General features: G+C 43.8%; 1 long non-coding RNA gene across 1 annotated transcript; it reads left to right on the top strand.

Annotated features, from left to right (window-relative positions):
- Positions 1-957: 957 nt before the first annotated feature.
- On the top strand, positions 958-1,422 carry LOC130137843 (uncharacterized). Its single transcript, XR_008816298.1, has 2 exons — positions 958-1,084; positions 1,168-1,422. It is a non-coding gene; the product is annotated as an uncharacterized LOC130137843 (long non-coding RNA).
- The last annotated feature ends 16,899 nt before the right edge of the window (positions 1,423-18,321 follow it).

Raw genomic sequence — 18,321 nt, 5'->3', positions numbered from 1 at the left:
CTTTTATATGACATACTTAAATTTCATAATTTTTCGAGGTCATTTACTATATTATTGGTTTCGGTTTCTCAAAGTGCTCAAAACTGTCCGATTTCACCCATTGTTAGAAATCTCGAATTTTCTATTGGAAAACGATGGATATTTGATCTCTGGTCTACTGGAGACAGTAACCGCGCTTAATTAGCTTTTCAACTATGCTTATTTGGCCTTGATCCGATGTCGAATGCTTATGTAAATCGAGTGATCTTTGAGAGCACAGAATCTGAAATTTTGGTTGTGAACAGTTTGTGGGCAATAATGAAGATGTGGTATTTTGTTGTGGATGTGTCCACTGATCGAGAAATGTTTAATTTGATTGTGTTTTGTCTTCCGCTTGTGCTAAAAGTGAAAAGATTAAGAACGCATTAGTAAGTGGCGTGTCTAGGATGCCACACCTCACCATGGCCGGGCGAGGTCGACCTTGCCCATGGCCGGTGAGGTCACCTCACCGACAAGCCTCCCCCTGGCCAGTCCGGCCAGGGGGAAGAAGGAAAGGAAAAAAAAAAGAGAGAAAGGAAAAAAAAATTAAAATAATGCCACGTCAGCCGGCCGGCACCGGCCGGCGTCCACGTCAGCGCTAGCTGGCCAAAAGTGGCCGAATGGACTGAATCGGCGCAATTGCAAAAGGTTTAGGACTTTTTTGGTAATTTTCCCCTTAGAATTGCTTGATTGGCATTAACTTTAATAACTTGCTGGTTAATGCTAATAAAGATGGATACGTTTAAACGTATAGTCAATGCTTTATATGTAAAGAAACATATAAGAATCTGTTTCTTATTTACAGAAACAAATCCACAACATGATGTTATTAAGAAGGTATTCATGAGATGCCTTTCTTAACGAAACAACTATGATTCCATCATGAGTAGCCTGACTTATATATACGCTGATATTACGTGCATGGTGGAACAAACAGATCAAAAGCATATCTCCAAAGCAAAACCATTAACCTTTTATCCCTGCAAAAGCCCTTTTGACTTGGGAGCAATGGTGAAACCATCATCCACATCCGTTATGCTGCTCATGTTTTTGCTAGTTGCCATCGGTGATCTCTCTCTCTCTCTCTCTCTCTCTCTCTGTGCATGAGAATAAGGAAGCTGTTGACAATGGAGTGATGTGATTTGGCAGGTGTGCAAGTAAGCGTTGGATGCGTTTATCACAGAGATTGCGGGCCACCAGGTTGTTGCGTGTGTAATTTATTCAAATGTCTATGCACATGCCCACAAGGGCAGAATTTCGTAGGAGACCTCGAGGGAAAAGGAAATGGCGCAAGAAAATTCTTGAAGGGAAATGGAAATCCATAAGTCTTTTATGATATCAAAATAAATTATCAAAATAAAAGTTTTACCAGTTGTTGCATTTGTAGAATAACAATAAGCTAAAGATCTCTCTCTCTCTCTCTCTCTCTCTCTCTCTCTCACCATGTGCGTGTCGGAAAGAGAGAGTTAAAAGACGGCATGTATCGATCAAAAAAGAATCGAGTTGAACTGGTGTCCAAACACGACTTATGTAAATTATTTTCGCAAATTAAAAGAGGTTCTCAAGTGATTCTTTTCTCCTGCAAGATTTAATCCGAAAATTGCCTCACTGTTTTTTTTTTTCCCTCTAGCCGTGAACAATTCATTTGACAATAACAATATGGGGTTGTCGGAAGGAAGATAAATATATAAAGGGTAGTATTATCCAGAAAGATAATATATAGTCAAAAAACACATATTCAAAATCTACATATAATCGATTCTCCAATAATATGATGATGTCACACCATATAAACTATATACATTGGCATAGATGATTGTTGAAGAATTGCACCTGCTATCTTCTCTGATGAATACCTAAACATCTATATACTTTGTAGAAAAATATTTTAAGAAGGATGTAAAAATATCTAGTGATTATTTCCGTAGATATACCTAGAGAGAAAAATATCTAGGATAATCGTCTTGTTAGAAATATCTTGTTAGAAATATCTAGGAAGATATTTATCTAGAAGACTCCATTTGTTTGGGGAAAAATAAATGATTTGAAAAATATGAATTAACAATGTTGAAGGAATGGGCTATACGATTAACTATAGAGGTCCCGAAGGTTATTGCAGAGGATAACAACGTTGTCCTTACCAATTCAAAGGGCAAAGCTATCTACTCATAGTTTTGTTAACACTTTTAACAAAATAATAAGGTTTTGTTTCTTTTTTATTCCTTTTTTAGGTTAAGGTTAAAATTATTATGGTCGTTGCTTAAATTATGGTTTGGAGCTTTTTTTAATTGTTTAATTAGTCCCCGTAAGCAAATTTAACAAAAGAATGTCACCCAGAGACAAATTTAACAGCTAAATATGACAACCAGGGCCTGCCAGAAAGTCAATGTAAAGTTCCCGATCTTAATTTGCTTACCTAATCAGATAAAGGTCTTAGGTTTGAAGTGAAATCTGTTAATTACTAGCATGATCAATCTACACGTTGCTGCGGAAATTAAATTATCATTATAAGATCTTTGGCACATCAAAGAGTTATTTTCTATTCAGCGTATATCAAAAATTGAATTTATTTTTATTATTACTTCAAAATAAATGTCCATGTCATTTGGTATTTTGATTGCAATATTCAATGTATGAACTCAAGAACCATAGGTGAATTATCTCGATCTCACCTTGGATTTGGCAATTAGAATCTTTTCAAACTGTTTCAGGAGTTCCGGTGGCGACATGTGGTCTATCTCAGCTCTTAATATGGCCATTGGAGCCTTAACTCCTGCAAAATTGCATATAACTCTTAAGGTGCAAAACCGATGAAGCTGATAAGTTGCAGTGATGCCTTTCTAACATAGGCTCATCAGATCATGCAATAGTTTTCCTGGAAATGCGTCGAGGTAAATAAAGCATCACATCTTTAATATCTTGTGGGCTGTGTAAATGTTTATTTCAAGAGTTTACAAAGAGCGGAGAAAATTGTCACCATCTGTATAGTCATATAACGTGTAATCTGTATGTTCCAACTTTCTAAGCCATTAAGAGATGGTTTTTCTTGGTTATGCAAGCCATATGCAATATATTCAAGTGCATAACAATAAAAATGTGCATCGGTAGGTTCCTACGGCTACTTTAAGAGATTCTTGGCATTGAAAATATGCAAACCAAGTGCCTAATAAAATACCAAAAATGAAGATGATCATACCCTTAATGTCATCCACAGAGACAAACGATGGATGTAAACATAGCGGCTTCGATGGCCCGTCTTTGCCAGCTCAACCACAACCTTAGCTGAAGAAACAAAGTTCCCACAAGCATTGCACGATAGTACGAGCTTGTCAATCATATCCAAGACATGAAAAAGAGATCTTTTAAAGAATCATCCTAAAAAAAGCCAACAGAGAGAGAAAAATTTAGCCGCATGAGTCTGAGTCTCAGGAATCAGCGGAGGAATTGATGAATTTGATCAATGGAGTACCAATTATTGCCAGATACCCATTTTGAAAGGCTCGTATTTTATTTTTATGTAAGGAAAGAGTTTGAAGCAAAGACCTTGAGAAATGGCTCGAATCAACCATGGTTGGATTGGTGGTCTGAGCTTTCTTCCGATTACATATCGCCGCTTAGTCGCACACCATCGCCAGTCACACGCTACCAGTACCCACTGGCCCTCACTCGAGCAACACTTTTAGAATCCCTTCGTCCATCTTATTATTGAATTGGGGGCGAAGGCTTTGTATGAATCATAAGGATGAGGTTTTTCTTTTAGTTTTGTTCAAAATCCCTCGCCCTTCGCATGCCACTGGTTGCACACCACCACCTGGTCACACGCCGCCAGTGCCCACCGATCCTCCCTCAGGCAGTTCTCTGTTCAGCTCTCAACCTTTGTTCACAAAGTAGGTTAGGGAAAAGAAAGAATGAATGTTGGGATTTTTTGGCTTTTCTTTTTATTTAAAATTTTATGGATGAAAATACCCTTCTCCGACTAACAGAAAAGTCACATGTTTATCGGTTGGTAAGCAGTTGACCAGCCAACGAACTCATACCCGTATTTGAGATTGATTTGGGCACTTCAAGTCCTTACTTGATACAATGTCAACTCTGGGCCCTTTTTTGAGAAAATGTGTCCACTTTAGACCTTTATTTGGAATTTTCCTTAGATTTATTAACGAGTAACATTCCAATCAAGTATTTTAACTTCGCCGTGACAATTGACATGATAAAAACATGTGAAAGTGCTTGGGAAAATTGTCCAAAAAGTCTTAAACCTATATTATAGCGCCCAATTCAGTCCTCAATTTTCAATTGCACCAAATTAGCCTTCCACATTTTTACGATTTGCCAATTTAGTTTTTTCGGCCAACGTTGGTCAGAAATCACTAACGTGGATGCTAAGTGTCCTACATGGCAAAAGTGGCATGGTTGGCATTGACGTAGACAATTTTTTACATTTTTTGACTTTTCTAAATTTTATAAGAACTTTGAAATTTTTTATTTTTATTTTTTACTTCTTCCTTCGCTGATTGCCAGGCCTCTATGATGGCTAGTGAGGCTAAGGAAGGCTCAAACCTTGCCCGCTCACCCTCGCTTATGGCAGGTTATCAATCATCGCCAACGTCCGATGACTGGGAAAAAAACAAGAAAGAAAAGAGAAAAAAGAAAAAAAAAGGAAAGTTCAAAAAATTTATAAAAAATCAGAACAAATTTAAAAAATGCAAACGATTATTAAGGTCAGTGTTGGCCGTGCCATGTAAGACAACTAGCACTAACTAAACCACCACTATAGTTTGGCAAAATACTAGTTTCTTATTTATTTTAAAACCATCGGAGCTAATTTGACCTAAGGGTACAAGTGTTGACATCTGAGTTTTTGCTTAAAGATTATTCTCGCGTATTTTCAACATCTTTTTAAGGGATAACATGTTGTCGTATTGCTTATTAGATCAGCAATATTCTTGTGTATTGCTTGAGGAGCTCATAGTGAGATTTCTCATCAAGATTGTAGAGGAGAATGTTATCGATGTATATATGGGCATTGACAATAATGGGCTCGAATATCTTGTGCATAGCCTTCTAGAACGATGATAATGCAATCTTTAGATCAAATGGAAGGACCAATTATGCCTTGTGATTGTGATGGCTTACCTGCTAGTTGAGTTTTAATCACCACGGAAATTCAGTAATGAAGTTGCTCTTACAAGATCATACTAGTTTTTAAAGAAGGAAAATGCTTTCAATTTTTGATTTTACGAGGATTCTATATTATGGAGTAAGAATAATATCAGTGGACCCAGTGGACCCCTAGTCTGGCATGCAATAATAAGTTTTCATTAACTTAAGAACGTTCGAACATAAAAAAGGAAAGATATCTCGTCATACCTTCCAATTCACTTGTGTAATAGATAAGATTTGAAATAATTGGTAAATCTGGGTGCACGATCCCCGTGGATGGCTTAAATATTGCTGGATTGGCACTAACTTTAATAACTTGCCAGCTAATGCTAATGAAGTTACGTAAGTTTAGATGTAAAGTAAGTAAGAAATATACGAGGCAATTGCAAATTCATATATATGGAAAGACAATAGCTGGCTTCCTCTTTAGACTAGCTAGATGAAAAACATTAACGTCTATGATTCCATCACGAGTGGCCTGACTTATATATACGCTGATGTTACGTGCATAATGGAGCAAACAGATCACGAAAGCATATTTCCTAGGCAAAACCATTAACCTGTTGTCCCTGCAAAAGCCCTTTTTGACTTGGGAGCAATGGTGAAACCATCATCCACATCCATTATGCTGCTCATGATTTTGTTACTTGCCATTGGTGATCTCTCTCTCTCTCTCTCTCTCTCTGCGCATGAGAATAAGGAAGATGTTGACAATGGATTGATGTGATTTGGCAGGTTTGCCAGTAAGCGTGGGAAAACCAATTGTTTTTTGCCTTAGGCCCGCAGATTGCCCGGGGCCACGAGACTGTTGCACGTGTCGTGTCTTACATTGTGAGTGCAAATGCCTACAAGGAGAGAGTTTCAAAGGAGACATCGAGGGAAAAGGAAATGCCGCAAGAAAATTCTTGAAGGGAAATGGAAATCCTTAAATCTTTTGTGATATCAAAATAAATTTTTACCAGTTGTTGCATTTGAAGAATAACAATAAGCTCTCTCTCTATGCATGTGTGAAACAGCGGGTTAAAATGTATCAATCGAAAAAGAAGGTAGTCGGGACTTGTGTCCAAACACAATTATGTAAATCATTTTCGCAAAATTAAAAGAGGTCCCCGACCGGAGCTTTTCTATTGCAAGGTTTTATCGGAAACTAGCTTCTTTGTTATTTTTTTTTCCTCCAGCTGTGAACTATTCATTTCACAATAACAACACGGGATTGTCGGGAGGAAGATAAATTTCATCTATGAAGTAGGGATGTGCAACCAAACCGAATTTACCGTGAACCAAACCGGCCCACCCGAAAAATAGGGCCGGGAATCGGTTCCTGTTTGAACCAGTCCAGGAACCGGTTCTATTTTGTGGGAACTAGTTATAACTAGTCCGGTTCCCGTTTCAAGTAAAAACCCACCTAGATCCGGACAGGTTTTAGAACCGGTTTAAGGTAACGTAAAAAAAACCTCTTTCTCTTGAGTCTCTTTGAGTTCGCGAGTCCCCTCCCTTCCGACCCTTCTCAGTCTGCTTCCGACTCGCAAGAACTTGTCGCCGCGGCTGCTCACTGCCCATCGCCGCAGCTGCTTGCCGCCTCAGTCGCCGCCGCAACCCATCTCATTGCCGCTCGTCGCCATGGTTGCTTGCCGCAACCCATCTCGGCTCATTCCCGCGACTGCTTGTCGCAACCCATCTCGTCGCTGCTCATCCCCACAGCTGCTCGCCGCAACTCATCTCGTCGCTGCTCATCCCCACAGCTGCTCGCCGCAACTCATCTCGTTGCGGCTCGTCCCTGCAACCCATCTCATCGCCGCGGCTGCTCACGACGACCCATCTCGTCGCCACAGTTGCTCGCTACCTTAGTCGTCACAACCCAGCTCATTGCCTCTTGTTGCCGCAGCCCGTAAGACGCAACCCCTCTCGTCGCGTCTCATCTTGTTGTTTGCGACTCTGACGCAACTATCCAGAGTAACGTGAGTCCGAAATTGAATTTTTTGGTACTTTTTTGGGCAACTCAGCTTGTCTCGCCTATTGTCTCTTTGCTTATTCGTTTTCGTCTTTGGCCTGTGGTTGCGGTACCGTCGTGCTCATTGTTAGGTGATGTGGTTTTTGTTGTTTGTATGGCGTCCGAGTTGACGCAGGTTGATCGCACGGTCTAGTCTTGAGCGTGGTTCTGATAATGGAATATGGCAGATTTGTGCTATTGAGTCTGGTCTTGAGCGCGGTTCTGATAAGGGGCCCGAGAATTTGTCAAAAAAATCACTGTGGAGAATTCATATATGTGTCTTGAGCGTGGTTCTGTATGTGTTTGATAAGGGGCCCGAGAGGTTTTTGTTCTCAACTCTATGTTTCTTGCCTGTTCTCATCCGGCTTTGACATATTCCGTTGCATGCCCTTTGATCCGGATCAATCAGAGCAATCCATTGCAAAACAAGAATGAAGAGTTTGACTTTTGTTTGCTTGTGGCTATAATTGTTGTTGCAAAATGAAGAGTTACAAACTTCTTATTCTATGATTGTTGGTCCTCTATTGTTGTAAAATTTGTTTTCTATAGAATTCTAGCATTGTTGTATAATTTGATTTCAGTTGATAGATCAAGACAAAGACATATCAATGGAAGTGGATGGATGTAATGAAATGAGTCCTCTCATGGAATTGCCATTCCATGGAGCTGCTGAAGTGCACTCTACAATCGTGAGTGCGACAAACAAGGTGAGGGTACCTAACTCCTGTCCTCCTCTTGATAAAAAGCAAGCTAATCAATCGAAGACCTGGGATAATTTTTCAAAAGTAATATATAAGACCACAAACGAAATGAAGGTAAAGTGCATTCACTATGGGACTAAGTATATGTAATATCCTGAATTCGACCCACTTTCGTGATCAATAAAATGGATATGTATTTCTCATTTCGTTTTAGTAAGTCTCGCCCGGAACTGATCATTCTTGGGATACTGACCAATAGGGAATGGCTAACTAGGAAAACGGTACGTGGACCTAAGAACTCGACCGTGAATTGAGTCCGATTCCGAGAAACGACGAGGGAATATTTTGTGCCAATGTGGGCTGTTCCAAGGAGAGTGACGGATTTGGTTTGGCCAGCGACGTACGATCGGATAGCGGGTGATTCCGCACGACCGAAAGTACGCGTGGCGAACGATCCCAAACTTATTCCGAACGATCGCGACCCCCGGAACTAGTGATAAATCCTCGTGTTCTCCGGGAGATCGAGGTTGTCACGACTCAAGTAACCCTAGGTCGATACGCGTAACCCCTAAACAGCAGCCCGTTAGTGAGAGATGCTAAAATAGCATTTGAGCGAAATTGATCGTGGAATTGAGTCCGGACTTCGGTATCGAATTCGTGGACGAACGCGACTATTTTACAAGGACCACGTCGTATTAGTGTGGCCAATTATATTAGGGATCGGTAGAGTCGAAAATTGAAAATTTGACCCAAGACCGAAAAATTACCGTTTTGCCCCTAGGCCCTGAGTGCTAATTCCGAATTTTGGGGTTTAGATTATTCTTGATTAGCCTCTATTATTGCTGAAATCCTAGGACAAGATTGCCTCTAGATATTTTAGTTAGACTTAATCCCAACCCTTGAAGTGAGGGCATGATGGTCATTTGTTGGGAAGTTGTTCACCAACCCTAATTAGCTTAAACACTCTCCACTCACTCACTCTCCTCTCATTTCTCACCTCACCTTGCACTGGCCACTCACCCACCTCCTCCACGCCTCTATCTCTCCCTCTAATTTCCCTTGCTCGGTCGTGAGAGCAGCCACGCCGGAGCGACCGTCGCCGATTGCCGCCGCGGGAGCCCCCGTCCTTCACCGTGAGCCGGTGATCAGCCGCCCGTTTCCCCCACCTAATTAGCTTAGTTGGGAGCTTAGGAGCCTAGGTGAGTAATTAACCCTAAACCCTAATTAGGCTACTAAGCATTTCTAGATAGGTCTAGGGTATTTTAGTGGTTAATTAGTGTAATTTTGGGGGTAATTATTGGGCTGATATTAGCGGCTGGTGTTGTGGTGATTTTTGTGGATTATTATGTTGATTTGGAGGCAGATTGGAGACCTAGATGTGCTGATTTGTGGCTGTCCATATTGGGATTAAATTGGACTAAGTTTGGACAAATTAGGGTTTAATCGGGTAATTGTCAAGGGTGCTTGGATTGACCGATTGGTGGTTGAATTGTGCTCAGTTGTTATCAATTTCATGATGTCATGTCGCGTGCATATTGTGGCCATGTATGGAGTAGCATGGCGGGCCTTGAGTGTAAGAGTTAGTGTTGTGCTAATTGCATAAATTATGTGCCGAAACCAAATTGCATTGAATTGCTTAAAATGGGCATATTAATATGTTAATTGGGCTTGTAGTGGCTGATTTGGATCGAATGATTCTTCGGGCATGCTAAAGTGTTATTTGAGCACGTCGTGGCATTTGTTTGAGCATGACTTGGCATGATTTGTTTGTGTGCCATTATTGGAATTGGATGCTCATTGTGCATCGTGTTATTGCCCGAGTGCTGGATTGTGTGACCACGCATTTCACATGTTGAGCATTGGCTTGATACAAGAATTGTGCGAGTATGCGTGCCTGACATGAGCAAGTGATCGCCTAATTGCCCTGATGCGTTTAACGCGGGGTTCAGATAAAATTGGTTGTGTGCACGAGTGATCACATAAAGCCCTGATGCGTGTTACGCGGGGTATTGAACCCGTCCTAATGCGTTTTATGCGGGACGATGCTCGGATTGCCAGAAGACGGCCGACTTGATGCGTTTTACGCGGGTTCGGTCCGTATATGGAGATCAGTGTTGCGCCTGATGCATTTTACGCGGGCTAGAGACACTGGGCCTGATGCGTTTTACGCTGGCCAGAAAGTGTTGAATATGAATAGACCTGATGCGTTTTACGCGGGTCAGACCTGACGCGTTTTTACGCGGGTCGAGAATAAATGAGAAATTGACAGTGTGCATTATTGAGCCGGATCATGAGCATGGACATGTTGATGGCATATGTATGCAAGAGTGCATTGGCAGGGGTGCAAGCATGTGCATATCGGTGAACCGTGTATGATGCAAACATCAAGGAGCATGAGCATGTGCATGGCGTACGTGTGGCCGCGTGTGTTCGCGTATGTGCCATTATTGTGATTATTATATGCCTAACCTGTAGGGTCATTTGTGTGCTCGGTCTGGGCCCGAGGGCCTAGGTCAATTGCTTTTTGGTCTGTTCGTGTGATTGTTTGCCTGTCAGGAGGTGCATGTTAGCCTAGTTTAGGTTTAGGGGGTTTACTCACTGAGATTCGTTCTCACGGTTGTTAAAACCCATATTTTTAGACCCTCGGCCTTGAGGATGTCCGAAGTTCCTATCCATTTTGGGATCCCGTCTCGGATAGACTGGGAGGTGATCGAGTACCCCGTAGGGAACGGGGATACGTATATTAGACATTTTACCACAGTATGGGTCGACGTGGGCGAGCATCACTTCCAGGCCCACGAGTATATAGCTTGGTGTTTCAGGGACTACTCCGGGACTTTTGGACCTCTTAGGACATTTGACGTCCCGTTCAACGGGCTAGATGACATAGATCCCCAGTGCGCCGATGGAGACCTGGCGAGCCCCGAGTATACGTCCGAGGGGAGTTCTAGTTCTGGCCGCCGGCCTGTTATTTGGGAGGTTGATGAGCCTAACCCGATGGACGAGGAGCCAGTGGACTGGAATTTCAACCCGGAGCCTATGGAGTCGGACAACGAGCCCGAGCCAATGGACTAGGACCCCGAGCCGGAGGGCGAGCCTGAAGAGGTTTATTCGGAGGAGGAGCCGGCAGAGGCCGAGTCCGAGCTGGATTCCATGGACTCCGAGGATGAGCCGTCTGACAGCTCTTCTGAGTCCTCGGGATTTGACCCGGACTGGGTACCGTAGGTTTAGCCGTATCCCTAGTTAGGTCGGGCCAATACCTTTTCGACCGGAGCCCTTCCTTAGGTTGGTGTTTAGACCGACCGCCCGGGCCACTTACCCCTTTTTGTCAGTAGTAGCCATTGACCTGCTTTTGGTTTTTATGCTTATGCTATAAATGGATATTGTATATGTTTCCCTTATGTTAATGCAAGTGTATATTTATAAAGTTGCTTGTTGTTTGCGCTATCCTTGATCATGTGTTTTAAATTGTACGGGTGCTTATGTTGCTTCCGCATGTGTCTTGATCTCTGCATTGGGTGTTGGGTCGGTGACGCGTCCTGGGACGTCACACAAGTTTGACCTCGGTTGGGATGCTCGTGCGCCGTAGGGTTCAGGGCGGGACATCCCCCGTTGATTTGGTATTAGAGCAAGGTCAGCTCGGTCCAATTCAGTCGAAGTCTGGAGTGATAAGGAGCGATGACCTTGGGTAGCCAGTAGGGAGACCTTGTATGCTACGTGTACCTCCTGACTATTTGTATTTTGATTGATTGGTTGTTTGAATTGACCTGTAAGGTGCAGGTGCGGCAGGACCCGAGGTAAGTACGTGTATCTCCTTGGTTGAGGTCTTATGCTGCTTGTATTTGGCCGCATGCTGAGTGATTGATTGCTGTTGTGTTAGTTCCCTGCCTAGGACCTCAGACCGGTTTAGCTTGGTTTAGGTCTCTAATTCCTGAATTGAATTATAGCAGGTAGGTGAGCGTGCGAGTTGTGAAGATGAGTAGCCAAGGAAGAGGTAGAGGTTGAGGTTGTAGTAGAGGTGGAGATCGTGACCAAGATCGCGTAGAACCGCAAGTGAGGGTTTCAGAGGATCCAAGGGTAGATGGGATTTTGAGGGCACTCGAGGAAGCGGGAATACTGACGGGTAGGTAGACCCAGGAGAGGAATGCCACTGTTGTCGCTGCTGTTGAGGCCGCCGTTGCTGCTGTCAATAGGGCCAATGGGAATAGCGGGAATCAGGGGAATAATGGGAATCCAATTCCGGGACGGGCAAATGTGATCAAGCTGATGTCTACGTTGGTTGAACAGTTCTTGAAATTAAAACTGCCGAAGTTCAACGGGAAGGGTGACCCCGAGGCTGCACCGTGTTGGGTAGAAGAATTAGAGAAAGCCTTCGAAGTTCTAGGGTGCACCGAGACTAAAAGGGTGACATTGGCGGTATATTAGCTGCAGGATAATGCCAATGACCGGTGGAAGGCCACCAAGGGCAGAGTATTTCCCGAGGGGACTGCCCAGACTTGGGCCGTGTTTACCGAAAATTTTTATGAAAAATATTTCTCAGAGAGTGCCTAGGAAAGGAAATTGGCGGAATTTATGAGGCTTCACCAAGGACAGATGACTGTGGATCAATATGAAGCGGAGTTCGCTAGATTGTTGAAGTTTGCACCTAGGATGGTGGAGAACCCGCAGGATAAGATTCGGAGATTCCGAGATGGGCTAAAGCTGGACCTTAGGAGTCAGATGATATCGCTCAATATTCGGGATTACGAGGAGATGTATGAACGGGCTCAAGCCATAGAACGAGATCAGTTGGAAAGGGTAGCTGCTTCTAGGTTGCGATTTGCCTAGAATAGGGACAACCGCCGCTTCGGGAAGAAGCCGATGGCGGGAAACAGGCAATTCATCCCACCGATTAGAAAGAATATCGGAAAGCTGAACCACCGGCAGAATAGATTTGGGGCTTGCTTCAAGTGCGGGAGTATGGACCACCAGATAAGGAATTGCCCCCAGCAACGCCCAGTAGGTCCACCGATGCAACCACAACAGCCTCGAGTTGGGAATCAAGCTGGGAATCCCCCGCCGGCTAATTTGAACAGGCCGCCGGCACAAGGACGGGTGTACGCCATGGCGCGAAGGGAAGTTGAGAATGCGCCAGGCGTGGTCACAGGTATGGTTTCTCTGTGCAATCATGTCGCATATGCTTTATTTGATCCGGGGGCGTCGCACTCGTTTGTGTCTGCTCAGTTTGTTGAATTGGCTGGATTAAAACCTGTTTTGCTAGAAGTGCTGTTATGTGTGACTACGCCATTAATGGATAAGATATGCATATCGTTAGGATGCCCGGACTGTGAGATAGTAATTGGTGGCGTAGAAAGCAAGATAGATTTAGCTGTTTTGCCAATGTATGATTTTGATGTGATTGTGGGCATGGATTGATTAGTCAAATAAAATGCTGTGATGGATTGTAGTAGCAGGGTGATTCGATTTAGTCCGGCCGGACACCCTAGATTTGAGTTTGTAGGGAGACAAGGAGGAACCTCGATCCCTTGGGTTTCATTAGTAGAAGCAACCAGGTTGTTGGATGAGGGTTGTCAAGGTTACCTGGCAAGTGTGGTTGATTCAACGGTAGGAGAAGTGTGGCTTGAGGATATAGCAGTGGTGTGCAACTTTCCCGATGTCTTTCCCCAGGAATTGCTGGGATTGCCACCAGAAAGAGAAGTGGAGTTTGTTATCGAGTTGGCCCCCGGGACTGAGCCAATCTCAAAGTCGCCTTATAGGATGTCATTGTCAGAGTTGAAAGAATTAAAGGTTTAGATGCAGGAACTGCTGGACAAAGATTTTATCCGACCAAGTGCATCTCCATGGGGAGTGCCAGTCTTGTTCATAAGGAAGAAGGATGGGTCGTTGAAACTATGTATCGACTACCGCCAGCTGAATTAGGTGACAATCAAGAATAAGTATCCCCTCCCAAGGATTGACGACCTGTTCGATCAGTTGCAAGGAGCCTCGGTATTTTCTAAGATTGATCTAAGGACAGGGTATCATCAGTTAAGGATCCAAAAGGAGGATATCCCAAAGACGGCATTCAGGACGAGGTATGGGCACTATGAATTCACGGTAATGCCGTTTGGACTGACTAATGCCCCAGCTGCTTTCATGGACTTAATGAATCGGGTATTCAAGGAGTTTTTAGATCAGTTCATTATTGTCTTCATAGATGATATTTTGGTGTATTCAAAGAGTCCCGAGGAACATGAGGTACACTTAGAAAAGGTTCTACGAACATTAAGAGAGCATGCACTGTATGTTAAGTTTAGCAAGTGTGAGTTTTGGCTGAACCGAGTGGCGTTTCTTGGACATATAATTTCCAGAGAAGGAATCTCCGTGGATCCGGCAAAGATTGAAGCAGTGATGGATTGGCCGAGACCGACGACAGTTACTGAGGTTCGAAGCTTCTTAGGACTGGCGGGTTACTATAGGCGATTCGTGGAAAGATTCTCAGCAATAGCCACTCCATTTACAAGGTTGCTTAAGAAGGAGACTAAGTTTGAATAGACAGAAAAGTGCGAAGAGAGCTTTCAGGAGTTGAAGCAGAGATTGACGACTGCGCCAGTGTTAACGATCCCTTCAGGACCAGGAGGATATGAGATTTATAGCGATGCTTCGCTCAAGGGATTGGGATGCGTGCTAATGCAACATGCAATGGTGGTTGCTTTTGCATCGCGTCAGTTAAGGTCTCATGAAATGAACTACCCGACTCACAACTTGGAACTGGCGGCAATCATTTTCGTACTTAAGATTTGGAGGCACTATTTGTGTGGAGAAAGATTCTAGATTTACACGGACCGCCAGAGCCTCAAGTACCTGTTTTCGCAGAAGGAATTAAATATGAGACAGCGTTGTTGGATGGAGTTGTTGAAGGACTATGACTGTGACATTTTGTATCACCCCGGAAAAGCCAACCGGGTAGCGGATACCTTAAGCCGGAAATCGAGTATCGCGCAATTAATAGTCAAAGAGTGGATTTTATTAGAAGGAGCACGAGACTTAGAGTTTAAGTTCGAGGTAGGACACCTCTCCAATTTAGTGGCGACGTTAAGGATTGAACCGGAGGTGCAAACCAAGATTAAGGCGTTGCAGTCTATGGACCCTAAGATTCAGAAGATTCTGGAGATGGATGGCATTAAGAGGAAACCGGACTTCCAAGTGTACGAGGACGGAATTCTTAAGTTTCGAGGACGTTTCTTTATCGATGATTTGGAGCTTAAGGAAGAGATTTTATCGGAAGCTCATAGGAGCAATTATAGCATTCACCCAGACAGCAGGAAGATGTACCAGAACCTTCGACAGCATTATTGGTGAAACCGAATGAAGGTGGATGTGGCCAAGCATGTGGCCAAGTGTTTGACGTGCCAACAAGTGAAGGCACAGCATTGTAAACCTGGTGGAATGTTGCAGCCGTTGGAAATCCCAGAATGGAAAAGGGAGCATATTACAATGGATTTTGTAACGGGATTGCAAAGAAGCCAGAGGGGACACGACTCTATTTGGATGATAGTGGACAGATTGACTAAGTCAGTGCACTTTCTGGCAGTGTGAAAGGACTTCGAGCTAGAAAGGTACGCAGAGTTATATGTGCGGTAGATAGTCCGTCTTCATGGAGTTCCGGTATCAATCACTTCGAACCGTGATCCCCGGTTTACTGCTAATTTTTGGAAAAGTCTGCAATCGGCCATGGGAACAAAGTTGTAGTTCAGTACGGCTATCATCCGCAGACGGATGGCCAATATGAGAGGACTATTCAGACTTTAGAGGATATGCTGAGAGCATGTGTATTAGATTTTCATGGCAAGTGGGAAGAGCAGTTGCATTTGGTTGAATTTGCCCACAATAATAGCTTTCAGCAGAGTATTGGGATGGCACCGTTTGAGGCACTTTATGGCAGAGCAAGCAGAACATTGTTGTGTTGGGATGAAGTGAGAGAAAGAAGTGTAACGGGTCCAGAGTTGATTCAGTAGTCGATGGAAACAGTAAAGATTATCCGGGAAAGGCTAAGGACAGCTCAAAGCCGTCAGAAGAGTTATGCGGACAGAAGGCGTAGACCGTTGGAGTTTCAGGTTGGTGACCATATATTTCTTAAGATCTCACCGATGAGAGGACTGTCTCGGTTTGGCAAGAAAGGAAAGCTGAGTCCAAGGTATATAGGCCCATTCGAGATTTTGGAGAGGATTGGAACGTTGACTTATCGTCTCGCCTTGCCGCCGAATTTGTCGCAAGTTCATAACGTCTTCCACGTGTCAATGTTAAGGAAGTACGAACCGGATTCGACCCACATGCTGAATCATGAAGTACGACATGGTGTCGTACGTGGAGAAACCGATAATAATCGAAGACATGAAGGAACAGGTTTTGAGGAATAGGACGATCTCGTTGGTCAAAGTTGTTTGGGAGCATCACGGGACAGAAGGCGCCACCTGGGAAAGCGAAAAAGTAATGCGACGTCAGCACCCCCATTTATTTGAGTAGTCGAATTTGGATTGCAAATTTCGAGAACGAAATTTTTGTAAGGGGGGAAGAGTTGTAACGTCCTGAATTCGACCCACTTTCGTGATCAATAAAATGGATATGTATTTCTCATTTCGTTTTAGTAAGTCTCGCCCGGAACTGATCATTCTTGGGATACTGACCAATAGGGAATGGCTAACTAGGAAAACGGTACGTGGACCCAAGAACTCGACCGTGAATTGAGTCCGATTCCGAGAAACGACGAGGGAATATTTTGTGCCAATGTGGGCCGTTCCAAGGAGAGTGACGGATTTGGTTTGGCCAGCGACGTACGATCGGATCGCGGGTGATTCCGCACGACCGAAAGTACGCGTGGCGAACGATCCTAAACTTATTCCGAACGATTGCGACCCCCGGAACTAGTGATAAATCCTCGTGTTCTCTGGGAGATCGAGGTCGTCACGACTCGAGTAACCCTAGGTCGATACGCGTAACCCCTAAATAGCCGCCCATTAGTGAGAAACGCCAAAATCGCATTTGAGCGAAATCGATCATGGAATTGAGTCCGGACTTCGGTATCGAATTTCGTGGACGAACGTGACTATTTTACAAGGACCACGTCGTATAAGTGTGGCCAATTATATTAAGGATCGATAGAGTTGAAAATTTAAAATTTGACCCGAGACCGGAAAATTACCGTTTTGCCCCTAGGCCCTAAGTGCTAATTCCGAATTTTGGGATTTAGATTAGTCTTGATCAGCCTCTATTATTGCTGAAATCCTAGGACAAGATTGCCCCTAGATATTTTAGTTAGACTTAATCCCAACCCTTGAAGTGAGGGTATGATGGTCATTTGTTGGGAAGTTGTTCACCAACCCCACTTAGCTTAAACACTCTCCACTCACTCACTCTCCTCTCATTTCTCACCTCACCTTGCATCGGCCACTCACCCCCCTCCTCCACGCCTCTTTCTCTCCCTCTCATATCCCTTGCTCGGCTGTGAGAGCAGCCACGCCGGAGCGACCGTCGCCGATCGCCGCCGCGAGAGCCCCCGTTCGTCGCCGTGAGCCGGTGATCAGCCGCCCGTTTCCCCCACCTGATCAGCTTAGTTGGGAGCTTAGGAGTCTAGGTGAGTAATTAACCCTAAACCCTAATTAGGCTACTAAGCATTTCTAGATAGGTCTAGGGTATTTTAGTGGTTGATTAGTGTAATTTTGGGGGTAATTATTGGGCTGATATTAGCGGCTGGTGTTGTGGTGATTTTTGTGGATTATTATGTTGATTTGGAGGCGGATTGGAGACCTAGATGTGCTGATTTGTGGCTGTCCATATTGGGATTAAATTGGACTAAGTTTGGACAAATTAGGGTTTAATCGCGTAATTGTTAAGGGTGCTTGGATTGACCGATTGGTGGTTGAATTGTGCTCGGTTGTTATCAATTTCATGATGCCATGTCGCGTGCATATTGTGGCCGTGTATGGAGTAGCATGGCGGGCCTTGAGTGTGCAAGTTAGTGTTGTGCTAATTGCATAAATTATGTGCCGATTGTGTGCCAAAGCCAAATTGCATTGAATTGCTTAAAATGGGCATATTAATATGTTAATTGGGCTTGTAGTGGCTGATTTGGATCGAATGATTCTTCGGGCATGCTAAAGTGTTATTTGAGCACATCGTGGCGTTTGTTTGAGCATGACTTGGCATGATTTGTTTGTGTGCCATTATTGGAATTGGATGCTCATTGTGCATCGTGTTATTGCCCGAGTGCTGGATTGCGTGACCACGCATTTCGCATGTTGAGCATTGGCTTGATACAAGAATTGTGCGAGTATGCGTGCCTGACATGAGCAAGTGATCGCGTAATTGCCCTGATGCGTTTTACACGGGATTTAGATAAAATTAGCTGTGTGCACGAATGATCACATAAAGCCCTGATGCGTGTTACGCGCGGTATTGAACCCGTCCTGA

This window comes from Syzygium oleosum, unplaced genomic scaffold, assembly GCF_021117445.2.
Source record: "Syzygium oleosum isolate NSW1041296 unplaced genomic scaffold, Sole_v2.1 Sole_v2.03, whole genome shotgun sequence".
Taxonomy (NCBI): Eukaryota; Viridiplantae; Streptophyta; class Magnoliopsida; order Myrtales; family Myrtaceae; genus Syzygium; species Syzygium oleosum.
This window is presented reverse-complemented; position numbering and strand designations above follow the sequence as displayed.